Below are 11878 nucleotides of genomic sequence, written 5' to 3' on the forward strand. Positions count from 1 at the left end.
GGAGACCGCAAGGGAATTCCAGGTGCTGTAAGCTTTTCATTTTCATCAGGAGACATGGTAACATTTACATCATCAAAATACATGCAATGATCATTTTGACCACTTATATATACTGAGTTTGTGACAGTTACCATTCCTTACGGCCATACCACCCTGAACACGACTGATCTCATCTGATCTCGGAAGCTAAGGGTCTGGTTAGTACTTGGATGGGAGACCGCCTGGGAATACCAGGTGCTGTAAGCTTTTCATTCTCATCAGGAGACATGGTAACATTTACATCATCAAAATACATGCAATGATGATTTTGACCACTTATATATACTGCTTTAGTAACATTTGACATTGCTTACGGCCATACCAACCTGAGCACGCCCGATCTCGTCTGATCTCGGAAGCTAAGCACGGTCGGCCTGGTTAGTACTTGGATGGGAGACCGCCTGGGAATACCAGGTGCTGTAAGCTTTTCTTTTTCATCAGGAGACATGGTAACATTTACATCATCAAAATACATGCAATGATGATTTTGACCACTTATATATAGTGCGTTTGTGACAGTTAACGTTGCATACGGCCATACCACCCTGAACACGCCCGATCTCGTCTGATCTCGGAAGCTAAGCACGGTCGGGCCTGGTTAGTACTTGGATGTGAGACCGCCTGGGAATACTAGGTGCTGTAAGCCTTTCATTTTCATCAGGAGACATGGTAACATTTACATCATCAAAATACATGCAATGATGATTTTGACCACTTATTTATACTGCTTTAGTGACATTTGACATTCCTTACGACCATACCAACCTGAACAAGCCCGATCTCATCTGATATCTGAAGCTCAGCATGGTCGGGCCTGGTTAGTACTTGGATGGGAGACCGCCTGGGAATACTAGGTGCTGTAAGCTTTTCATTCTCATCAGGAGACATGGTAACATTTACATCCTCAAAATACATGCAATGATGATTTTGACCACTTCTATATACTGCGTTTGTGACAGTTACCATTGCTTACGGCCATACCACCCTGAACACGCCTGATCTCGTCTGATCTCGGAAGCTAAGCAGTGTAGGGCCTGGTTAGTACTTGGATAGGTGACCGTCTGGGAATACCAGGTGCTGTAAGCTTTTCATTCTCATTAGGAAACATGGTAACATTTACATCATCAAAATACATGCAATGATCATTTTGACCACTTATATATACTGCTTTAGTGACATTTGACATTGCTTACGGCCATACCAACCTGAACACCTCCGATCTCGTCTGATCTCGGTAGCTAAGCGCGGTCGGGCCTGGTTAGTACTTGGATGGGAGACCACCTGGGAATACCAGGTGCTGTAAGCTTTTCATTTTCATCAGGAGACATGGTAACATTTACATCATCAAAATACATGCAATGATGATTTTGACCACTTATATATACTGCCTTTGTGACATTTGCCATTTCTTACGGCCATACCACCCTGAACACGCCTGATCTCGTCTGATCTCGGAAGCTAAGCAGTGTAGGGCCTGGCTAGTACTTGGATGGTAGACAGCCTGGGAATACCAAGTGCTGTAAGCTTTTCATTCTCATCAGGAGACATGGTAACATTTACATCATCAAAATACATGCAATGATCATTTTGACCACTTATATATACTGCTTCAGTGATGTTTGACATTGCTTACGGCCATACCAACCTGAACACGCCCAGGTCCTGTAAGCCTTTCATTTTCATCAGGGGACACAGGAACATTTCCATCATCATAATACATGCAATATTGATTTTGACCACTTATATGTACCGCTTTTGTGGACTGACACCATACCACCTCGTAAGACGCCCGTGTTTGCTTGTCTCGCTTGCTTTCAGTTTGAAAGTCTAACAGAATCTACGGACCCACCTAGGTTTGTATAAAACAAACTTTCAATAAGATCAAAGGCAAAGATTCTATGCCATCATGATCAAGGGAAAACATTTCATGACATCATCATCAAAGGAAAACAATTGAGGACAACATCAAAGGAAGACATCCCATGACGTCATCGCCCTGTTTCATCCAATCGTTTCTTTTGTATGTGCGTGAGCATGCACGGAACTACGTATGGATGTAACGTTACTCCATGTGCGCGCATGTAGTCGCACGTGCGTCTGTACGTGCGCGAAAACAACACACAAGAATTAGGCCAACATGCTCCCATAACTGTGTGTAAAGGTTTGTTTAAGCCTCATCCACATTGTATAATCAATATGTTTGTGTCACGTGTAGTTTAATCATGTGCGGCTGATTCTTTATCGTATTTCCCTCTGAGGTACATAATGGTGTAGCTGGAACCTATTAACAGCGCTACTTGTGGCTTTACTACACAATGATGTAAGTATTATGTAAATTAGTTCTGTTTTTGCATTTCTTTCGGGCAATACAGCAAAAACCAACGTCTGAGGTGGTAGCCCGTTGTGATGCTGCGAACTGGTACAGCGTTAAATAGTTGTACAACTACAACTATAGTCGAAGAGCCACCCTTCTTATTTAAGTGTTTATGCTCTAATGCTGGACTTTTTATGAGACATGTATAAAAGAGTGATCTATGAAAATAAAAAAGACCCCACTTAGTTGTCATTAGATGTACTGAATCACTTGAATCTTGAATTAGAGATAAGGCAGGACTATTTTACGTTATTCCCCGTGGAGAAATGAAGTTTTACAGACCATGCAAAATGATAAAACAAACCAAAACCAAAGGAGAGAAACTATATAAAAGTAAATATGTTAAAGGTACAAAAATAATTACATCTACTACTATTTTTCACTAATACTGATACAGTTGGTAGAAGAGTGGTAGTGGTGATTTTGGTTGCTCATGCCAAAATCTGACGACATATATTATCATATCAATAGTACCATTGGACGGCAGTGTTATAGATCTCACTATGTGACACTCAAGATTGAAAGGTGTTAATGAAAACTTTGATCGAGGAACCTCAATGAAAACACAACCAGAGTGAGAGAAAAGAAAATGATCACAGAAAACAGAAGAAATTTGGAAAATCTTTCCCACACTCTCTCTTCCTATCGCACTCCTCACAAAATTTACATAGAATGTGCCATAGAATGTTTTCCTTCATGATGTCATAGAATTCTGTCCTTTGATGATTTCATCAAGTCTTTTCCTTTGGCCATGATGGCATAGAATCTTTGCCTTTGATCTTACTGAAAGTTTGTTTTATACAAGCCTCTGTGGATCTGTACATTCTTTAGTGCTTCTCACAGTTACAAATTGACTGCAAGCAAGACAAGGAACACACTTGAATAGAGCATGGTTCATTGATTTTCGTCCAAAGTTTTACAAAACATTTCCCGAATAAACAAGCATCAATGGCAACCAACAAAACAGCAAAAGAGCTGAATATCTCAGTAGGGAGCACTCTGGGAAATTGCCTGAAAGTGCAATCTTTCCTCAGAGAGGGCAGCTTTGAATTTGTTACCAAATGCTGCAAAAACCAACGAGAAAGTCAGCGTCAAAGTCAACAAGAGCCGTCCGGCAATTTTCAGACAGGCAAAAGTTGAAATTGATATCCTGAAATTGACATGCTGAAACAGCTGTGACGTCCGCATAGGTGATGATGATTGGCTAAGATGCAGTAGGCCTTTCACGATAAGCCAATCTCATGCAGTGTTCAGTTTAAACACAAATCACACTCAATCCCTGGTTGGACCGGGTCGCCTTGTTTTTCTCTCTGATTCATATCTACCTGTTACATTCTGACTCTACTTCCTGGCAGACTGTATCATTGTAGAAGCTTCAGCTCAAAAACAAAAATACATGCAATGATGATTTTGACCACTTATATATACTGCGTTTGTGACAGTTAACGTTGCTTACGGCCATACCACCCTGAACACGCCTGATCTAGTTTGATCTCGGAAGCCAAGCAGTGTCGGGCCTGGTTAGTACTTGGATGGGAGACCGCCTGGGAATACCAGGTGCTGTAAGCTTTTCATTTTCATCAGGAGACATGGTAACATTTACGTCATCAAAATACATGAAATGATCATTTTGACCACTTATATATGCTGCTTTCGTGATGTTTGACATTGCTTACGGCCATACCAACCTGAACACGCCCGATCTTGGAAGCTAAGCACGGTCGGGCCTGGTTAGTACTTGGATGTTAAACCACCTGGGAATACCAGTTGCTGTAAGCTTTTCATTTTCATCAGGAGGCATGGTAACATTTACATCATCAAAATACATGTAATGATCATTTTGATCACTTATATATACTGCTTTAGTGGGCGTTTGAAGTTGCTTACGGCCATACCAACCTGAACAAGCCCGATCTCGTCTGATCTCGGAAGCTAAGCATGGTCGGGCCTGGTTAGAACTTGGATGGGAGACCGCCTGGGAATACCAGGTGCTGTAAGCTTTTTATTCTCATCAGGAGACATGGTAACATTTACATCAACAAAATACATGCAATGATGATTTTGACCACTTATATATACTGCGTTTGTGACAGTTAACGTTGCTTACGGCCATACCACCCTGAACGCGCCTGCTCTCATTTGATCTCCGAAGTTAAGCTGTGTCGGGAATGGTTAGTACTTGGATGGGAGACCGCCTGTGAATACTAGATGCTGTAAGCCTTTCATCTTCATCAGGAGACATGGTAACATTGACATCATCAAAATACATGCAATGATGATTTTGACCACTTATATATACTGCTTTTGTGACAGTTACCATTGCTTACGGCCATACCACCCTGAACACGCCTGATCTCGTCTGATCTCGGAAGCTAAGCAGTGTAGGGCCTGGTTAGTTCTTGGATGGGAGACCGCCTGGGAATACCAGGTGCTGTAAGCTTTTTTCATTCTCATCAGGAGACATGGTAACATTTACATCATCAAAATCATGCAATGAGATTTTTGACCACTTATATTACTCCCTTAGTGACATTTGACATTGCTTACGGCCATACCAACCTGAACACGCCTGATCTCGTCTGATCTTGGAAGCTAAGCACGGTGGGGGCCTGATTAGTACTTGGATGGGAGACCGCCTGGGAATACCAGGTGCTGTAAGCTTTCATTTTCATCAGGAGACATGGTCACATTTACATCATCAAAATACATGCAATGATGATTTTGACCACTTATATTTACTGCGTTTGTGACAGTTACCATTGCTTACGGCCATACCACCCTGAAAACGCAAGATCTCGTCTGATCTCGGAAGCTAAGCATGGTCGGGCCTGGTTAGTACTTGGATGGGGACCGCCTGGGAATACCAGGTGCAGTAAAGCTTTTCATTCTCACAGGAGACATGGTAACATTTACATCATCAAAATACATGCAATGATCATTTTGATCATTTTATATATACTGCTTTAGTGACATTTGACGTTGCTTACTGAAAATCCCCAACCTCAACAAGCCCGATCTCGTCTGATCTCGGAAGCTAAGCATGGACGGGCCTGGTTAGTACTTGGATGGGAGACTGCCTGGGAATACCAGGTGCTGTAAGCTTTTCATTCTCATCAGGAGAACACGCAGAGTTACAGCATACCCGGAAGAGACATAGCAGACACAATAGCCACAATCAGAGATTCAATAGAACACATGAAAGAGGATGGGAAAGGGGGAGTAGTGCTGGGAATAGATTGGAATAAGGCCTTTGATAGAGTAGACCACAGTTTTCTGTTTTAGAGTACGGGAGAAAGTTGGGTTCGGGGAGAGGATGGTTGGATGGGTTAAAGAGGCTGTATGACAGTGCCAAGAGCCGAGTGAAGGTAAAAACGGTGTCTTGAAAAACCTTTTCGATGTGGAGAGATCAGTGAGACAGGGATGTCCCCTGTCAGCACTACTGTTTTGCAATAGTTGTTGAGCCCCTGGCGATGCTGATCAAACTGACCAGGAGGGAAAAGGTGTTCAGTTGCCCTATGGAGGGACCTGTGTCATCAATCAATATGCAGACGACACAACTATTACGGTCAGGGACAACAACAGTGTGAAAAGGGTGCTACAGATAATAGAAAAATATGGACGGGCATCAGGAGCCAAAATCAACAAAACTAAATCAGAAAATCATGTACATTGGAGATATAGAGAGGATAGAAATGGGTTTAAAGGTGGAGGAGAAATACATAAAGGTGTTGGGGAGTTGTCTGGGTGGTGGCAAGAAAAGGGAGGCTAGAGATGAGACATGGAATGGAGTGTTTAAATAAGATAAAAACAGTATGTACACTAGGGAAAGGGGGAGAAAACTTAAACTGAAAGGAAAAGTGATGGTGGTGAATAATTTGTTATTCTCAGTTTGTGTATATGTGATGAGAGTGTTAGACATGCCAGAGTGGGTTATGAATGTGTTAAACAAAACTATTTGTGACTTTATATGGGAGGGGAAAGGGGTGAAAATTGCACAAAAAACTTTGATAGGAAGAAGAGAGAGGGCGGGCTGAAGCTCATTGATTTGGAAAAAAAAGAAGGGCAATAAGAGTAAGAACGATCCAAAAATACATGGAGGGGTGGATTGAACTATGGATGGAAGGGGAGTTTTTAAGGAAATATTGGATGAAGTGGGGGGGATAGGTGACTATGGTTTTGTTTATGGGTTTCAAACAATCAATGACAGTTAAAACCCCAGAGTTTTACAGGGAGGTGTTTAAAGGTGGAGAAAATTTCTACCAAAAGTAAAATTTATGAGTGTGATGGGTTGCAAATGTTTGTTAACCTACCCTTGTTTCTCAATGAGAAATTTAAATATAATAATAAAAGTCTGTAATGAGCCACAATTCATGGTGGCAAATATTAAACAAGTCAAGGATATTATTTATGAGGTCATCCGGGGTTTTTGAGATTGAATTGTATTTATGATTCTGTGATGATTTAGATGGTATGGAAAGAAAAGAAAAAGTCAGCCGAATATATGAGCGGATTAAAAGTAGTATACCTCTGGAATGGACAAACATTATTAAAAGAGACTGGTGATTAAGCAAGACAAGCGTACACCCAAGATGTATGTGATTAAAAAAGAGAAGAAATGCCTCTTTGAAAATGTGAAGTTGAAAAAGGTATATGAAGGGTTTAAAATAGCTGATGTGATAAAAGAGCCAGCAGCAGAGAAAGTTTGGGCTGGCGTGTTCAATGATTTGGATGTTAAGAAGATAATGGTTGAATGGGAAAATAAAATATAACAGTATAGAGTGTGAAAATAACGAATTTTCCCTTTTAAAACATAACAGAATATACGAATGTGGTGTTTCATAAAATAAATTTAAAGCTGTAAGTGCAATGTGTGATGTATTTTTAAAAGTGGCCCTGAGAGTTTTTTGCACTTTTTTTAGATTGTTTTGAGTTAGTTGATTTCTTTGATTTCCTGAAAAAACTTTTGAGGAACATTGGCGACTTGGGGGTCAGAGTGAAGGAGGGGTGAGGAAGCTCTTTCTGTTTGGTTTACTTGAAAAGAAAAAGACTGTGAATTTTTGGTTAAAATTTAAATACACTTTGAGCCATGCCAGATTGGCGGTTGTATATAGAAGGAATTATGCTCATTTTGAAGGGAGAAATGTACAAATTAAAGATTTGTTTAAGACAATAATGAAAAGAGATATTGAACTGAACTGCAAGTATTGGGGGAGAGGAGGTGAGAGAATTTTTCATGAGTGGGAATAAGTTTATTTGTGATGGCGAAAAGGGAGAATTTTATTGAATTGGTAGAAGTTGGATTTGTACTTTTTATTTAGTTTGATTGTTTGATTTTTTTTTTGATACATTCATGAGAACTATGATAGGTTTGTTTCTTTTCTGATCTATGTGCAAAAGTTTGACGGGGAACGTGTAAATTTGTGATTGAAGACTAATAAAAAGAAAAAAAAAAAAAAAAAAAAAAACACGCCTGATCTCGTCTGATCTCGGAAGCAAAGCAGTGTAGGGCCTGGTTAGTACTTGGATGGGAGACCGCCTGGGAATACCAGGTTTCTGTAAGCTTTTAATTTTCATTTAGGAGACATGGTAAAAATTTTACATCATCAAAATACATGAAATGATCATTTTGACCACTTATATATATATTGCTTTAGTGACATTTGACGTTGCTTACGGCCATACCAACCTGAACAAGACCGATCTGTCTGATCTCGGAAGCTAAAAAATGGTCGTGCCTGGGTTTTACTTGGATGGGAGACCGCCTGGGAATACAGGTGCTGTAAGCTTTTCATTTTCTCAGGAGACAATGGTAACATTTACATCATCAAAATACATGCAATGATGATTTTTAACCACTTATATATACTGCGTTTGTGACAGCACCATTGCTTACGGCCATACCACCCTGAACACGCCCGATCTCGGAAGCTAAGCAGTGTAGGGCCCTGGTTAGTACTTGGATGGGAGAAAGGCCTGGGAATACCAGGTGCTGTAAGCTTTTCATTCTCATCAGGAATGGTAAACATTTACGCATCAAAATACATGCAATGATCATTTTGACCACTTATATATACTGATTTAGTGACATTTGACATTGCTTACGGCCATACCAACTTGAACACGCCTGATCTCGTCTGATCTCGGAAGCTAAGCATGGTCGGGCCTGGTTAGTACTTGGATGGGAGACGGCCTGGGAATACCAGTTGCTCAAAGCTTTTCATTCCCATCAGGAGACATAGTAAAACTTACATCATCAAAATACATGCAATGATCATTTTGATCACTTATATATACTGCTTCAGTGACATTTGACGTTTTCTTACGGCCATTTCCAACCTGAACAAGTCCGATCTCGTCTGATCTCGGAAGCTAAACATGGTCGGGCCTGGTTAGTACTTGGATGGGAGACCGCCTGGGAATACCAGGTGCTGTAAGCTTTTCATTCTCATCAGGAAACATGGTAACATTTACATCATCAAAATACATGCAATGATCCTTTTGATCACTTATTTATACTGCGTTTGTGACAGTCACCATTGCTTACGGCCATAACATCCTGAACAGCCTGATCTTGTCTGTTCTCCAAGCTAAACAGTGTAAAGGGCCTGGTTAGTACTTTGGTGGAGACCGCCTGGGAATACCAGGTGCTGTAAGCTTTTCATTCTCATCAGGAGACATGGTAAAAATTTACATCATCAAAATACATGCAAAAGACATTTTGATCACTTATATATACTGCTTTAGTGACATTTGACATTGCTTACGGGCCCTACCAACCTGAACGCGCCCGATCTCGTCTGATCTCGGAAGCTAAGCACGGTCGGCCTGGTTAGTACTTGGATGGGAACCGCCTGGGAATACCAGGTGCTGTAAGCTTTTTTATTCTCATCAGAAACATGGTAACATTTACATCATCAAAAAACATGCAATGATGATTTTGAGCACTTATATATACTGATTTAGTGACATTTGACATTGCATACGGCCATACACCTACCCTGAACTCGTCTGATCTCGGAAGCTAAGCACGGTCGGGCCTGGTTAGTACTTGGATGGGAGACAGCCTGGGAATACTAGGTGCTGTAAGCCTTTCATTTTCATCAGTAGACATGGTAACATTTACATCACCAAAATACATGCAATGATGAATTTGACCACTTATATATACTGCGTTTGTGACAGTTAACGTTCCATACAGCCATACCACCCTGAACACGCCTGATCTCGTCTGATCTCGGAAGCTAAGCATGCTCGGGCCTGGTTAGTACTTGGATGGGAGACCGCCTGGGAATAACAGGTGCTGTAAGCTTTTCATTCTCATCAGGAGACATGGTAACATTTACATCATCAAAATACATGCAATGATCATTTTGATCACTTATATATACTGCTTTAGTGACATTTGACGTTGCTTACTGCCATACCAACCTGAACAAGCCCGATCTCGTCTGATCTCGGAAGCTAAGAATGGACGGGCCTGGTTAGTACTTGGATGGGAGACCGCCTGGGAATACCAGGTGCTGTAAGCTTTTCATTCTCATCAGGAGACATGGTAACATTTACATCATCAAAATACATACAATGATGATTTGACCACTTATATATATACTGCGTTTGTGACCGTTAACGTTGCTTACGGCCATACCACCCTGAACACGCCTGATCTCGTTTGATGTTGGAAGTTAAGCAGTGTTTGGCCTGGTCAGTACTTGGATGGGAGACCGCCTGGGAATACCAGGTGCTTTAAGCTTCTCATTCTCATCAGGAGACATGGTAACATTTACGTCATCAAAATACATGCAATGATCATTTTGACCACTTATATATACTGCTTTAGTGACAGTTAACGTTGCTTACGGCCATACCACCCTGAACACAACTGATCTCGTTTGATCTCGGAAGCCAAGCAGTGTCGGGCCTGGTTAGTACTTGGATGGGAGACCGCCTGGGAATACCAGGTGCTGTAAGCTTTTTATTTTCATCAGGAGACATGGTAACATTTACATCATCAAAATACATGAAATGATCATTTTTACCACTTATATATGCTGCTTTCGTGATGTTTGACATTGCTTACGGCCATAACCAACCTGAACACGCCAAATCTCGGAAGAAAAGCACGGTCGGGCCTGGTTAGTACTTGGATGGGTAACCACCTGGGAATACAGTTGCTGTAAGCTTTTCATTTTCATCAGGAGACATGGTAACATTTACATCATCAAAATTTACATGCAATGATGATTTTTGACCACTTTTTATATACTGCGTTTGTGACAGTTAAAGTTGCTTACGGCCATACCACCCTGAACATGCCTGATCTCGGAAGCTAAGCATGGTCGGGCTGGTTTAGTACTTGGAATGGGAACCGCCTGGGAATACCGGGTGCTGTAAGCTTTTTCTTTTTTCTCAGGAGACATTGGTAACATTTACATCATCAAAATACATGAAATGATGATTTTGAGCACTTATATATGCTGCGTTTGTGACAGTTACCATTGCTTACGGTCATTACCACCCTGAACACGGTGTTTCTCATCTGCTCTCGGAAGCTAAGGGCCTGGTTAGTACTTGGATGGGAAACCGCCTGGGAATACCAGGTGCGTTACTTTTCATTCTCATCAGGAGACATGGTAACATTTACGTCATCAAAATAATGCAAGATCTTTTTGACCACTTATATAACAGCTTTAGTGACATTTGACATTGCTTCGGCCATCCCAAACCCTGAACGCCCGATCCCCGTCTGATCTCGGAAGCTAAGCACGGTGGGGCCCCCTGGTTAGTACTTGGATGGAGACCGCCTGGGAATACCAGGTGCTGTAAGCTTTTCATTCTCATCGGGAGACATGGTACATTTACATCATCAAAATACATGCAATGATGATTTTGACCACTTATATATAATGCGTTTGTGACAGTTACAATTGCTTACGGCCATACCACCCTGAACACGCCTGATCTCGTTGATCTCGGAAGCTAAGCATGCTCGGGCCTGGTTAGTACTTGGATGGGAGACCGCCTGGGAATAACAGGGGGCTGTAAGCTTTTCATTCTCATCAGGAGACATGGTAACATTTACATCATCAAAATACATGCAATGATCATTTTAAATCACTTATATATACTCCTTTAGTGACATTTGACGTTGCTTACTGCCATACCAACCTGAACAAGCCTGATCTCGTCTGATCTCGGAAGCTAAGAATGGACGGGCCTGGTTAGTACTTGGATGGGAGACCGCCTGGGAATACCAGGTGCTGTAAGCTTTTCATTCTCATCAGGAGACATGGTAACATTTACATCATCAAAATACTACAATGATGATTTGACCACTTATATATACTGCGTTTGTGACCGTTAGCGTTGCTTAGGGCCATACCACCCTGAACACGCCTGATCTCGTTTGATGTTGGAAGTTAACCCAGTGTTTGGCCTGGTCAGTACTTGGATGGGGACGCCTGGGAA

At 41.4% G+C, this 11878-nt stretch overlaps 10 non-coding genes and 15 pseudogenes across 10 annotated transcripts in view; all 25 read left to right on the forward strand.

Annotated features, from left to right (window-relative positions):
• The window catches only part of LOC125003066, a 119-nt gene extending 85 nt beyond the window's left edge, over positions 1-34 (forward strand). Inside the window, exon 1 of the ribosomal RNA XR_007111935.1 lies at positions 1-34. This exon is cut by the window's left edge and continues 85 nt beyond it. This is a non-coding gene — a ribosomal RNA (5S ribosomal RNA).
• A 313-nt stretch (positions 35-347) lies between these two features.
• Positions 348-465, forward strand: LOC125001391. Its single transcript, XR_007111648.1, has one exon. It is a non-coding gene; the product is annotated as a 5S ribosomal RNA (ribosomal RNA).
• A 101-nt stretch (positions 466-566) lies between these two features.
• LOC125003166 lies at positions 567-685 on the forward strand. Its single transcript, XR_007112032.1, has one exon. It is a non-coding gene; the product is annotated as a 5S ribosomal RNA (ribosomal RNA).
• A 101-nt stretch (positions 686-786) lies between these two features.
• LOC125002561 lies at positions 787-905 on the forward strand (annotated as a pseudogene).
• A 101-nt stretch (positions 906-1006) lies between these two features.
• LOC125002057 lies at positions 1007-1125 on the forward strand. Its single transcript, XR_007111747.1, has one exon. It is a non-coding gene; the product is annotated as a 5S ribosomal RNA (ribosomal RNA).
• A 101-nt stretch (positions 1126-1226) lies between these two features.
• Positions 1227-1345, forward strand: LOC125003172. Its single transcript, XR_007112038.1, has one exon. It is a non-coding gene; the product is annotated as a 5S ribosomal RNA (ribosomal RNA).
• Positions 1346-1446: 101 nt separating this feature from the next.
• Positions 1447-1565, forward strand: LOC125001769 (annotated as a pseudogene).
• A 2298-nt stretch (positions 1566-3863) lies between these two features.
• Positions 3864-3982, forward strand: LOC125003150. Its single transcript, XR_007112017.1, has one exon. It is a non-coding gene; the product is annotated as a 5S ribosomal RNA (ribosomal RNA).
• A 312-nt stretch (positions 3983-4294) lies between these two features.
• LOC125001412 lies at positions 4295-4413 on the forward strand. Its single transcript, XR_007111668.1, has one exon. It is a non-coding gene; the product is annotated as a 5S ribosomal RNA (ribosomal RNA).
• A 101-nt stretch (positions 4414-4514) lies between these two features.
• LOC125002274 lies at positions 4515-4633 on the forward strand (annotated as a pseudogene).
• Positions 4634-4734: 101 nt separating this feature from the next.
• On the forward strand, positions 4735-4853 carry LOC125002128. The gene has a single exon (XR_007111753.1). It is a non-coding gene; the product is annotated as a 5S ribosomal RNA (ribosomal RNA).
• A 101-nt stretch (positions 4854-4954) lies between these two features.
• LOC125001372 lies at positions 4955-5074 on the forward strand. The gene has a single exon (XR_007111629.1). It is a non-coding gene; the product is annotated as a 5S ribosomal RNA (ribosomal RNA).
• Positions 5075-5174: 100 nt separating this feature from the next.
• Positions 5175-5292, forward strand: LOC125002130 (annotated as a pseudogene).
• A 102-nt stretch (positions 5293-5394) lies between these two features.
• LOC125002784 lies at positions 5395-5515 on the forward strand (annotated as a pseudogene).
• A 2785-nt stretch (positions 5516-8300) lies between these two features.
• On the forward strand, positions 8301-8411 carry LOC125002910 (annotated as a pseudogene).
• A 98-nt stretch (positions 8412-8509) lies between these two features.
• On the forward strand, positions 8510-8628 carry LOC125002315 (annotated as a pseudogene).
• A 102-nt stretch (positions 8629-8730) lies between these two features.
• On the forward strand, positions 8731-8850 carry LOC125002129 (annotated as a pseudogene).
• Positions 8851-9171: 321 nt separating this feature from the next.
• LOC125002381 lies at positions 9172-9289 on the forward strand (annotated as a pseudogene).
• Positions 9290-9603: 314 nt separating this feature from the next.
• LOC125001552 lies at positions 9604-9722 on the forward strand (annotated as a pseudogene).
• A 101-nt stretch (positions 9723-9823) lies between these two features.
• LOC125001614 lies at positions 9824-9942 on the forward strand (annotated as a pseudogene).
• Positions 9943-10044: 102 nt separating this feature from the next.
• On the forward strand, positions 10045-10163 carry LOC125002027 (annotated as a pseudogene).
• Positions 10164-10264: 101 nt separating this feature from the next.
• On the forward strand, positions 10265-10383 carry LOC125002996. The gene has a single exon (XR_007111865.1). It is a non-coding gene; the product is annotated as a 5S ribosomal RNA (ribosomal RNA).
• Positions 10384-10698: 315 nt separating this feature from the next.
• On the forward strand, positions 10699-10807 carry LOC125002908 (annotated as a pseudogene).
• Positions 10808-11339: 532 nt separating this feature from the next.
• Positions 11340-11458, forward strand: LOC125001803 (annotated as a pseudogene).
• A 102-nt stretch (positions 11459-11560) lies between these two features.
• Positions 11561-11679, forward strand: LOC125001819 (annotated as a pseudogene).
• Positions 11680-11878: the final 199 nt, after the last annotated feature.

The sequence above is a fragment of the Mugil cephalus genome, chromosome 23, assembly GCF_022458985.1.
Source record: "Mugil cephalus isolate CIBA_MC_2020 chromosome 23, CIBA_Mcephalus_1.1, whole genome shotgun sequence".
Lineage (NCBI taxonomy): Eukaryota > Metazoa > Chordata > Actinopteri > Mugiliformes > Mugilidae > Mugil > Mugil cephalus.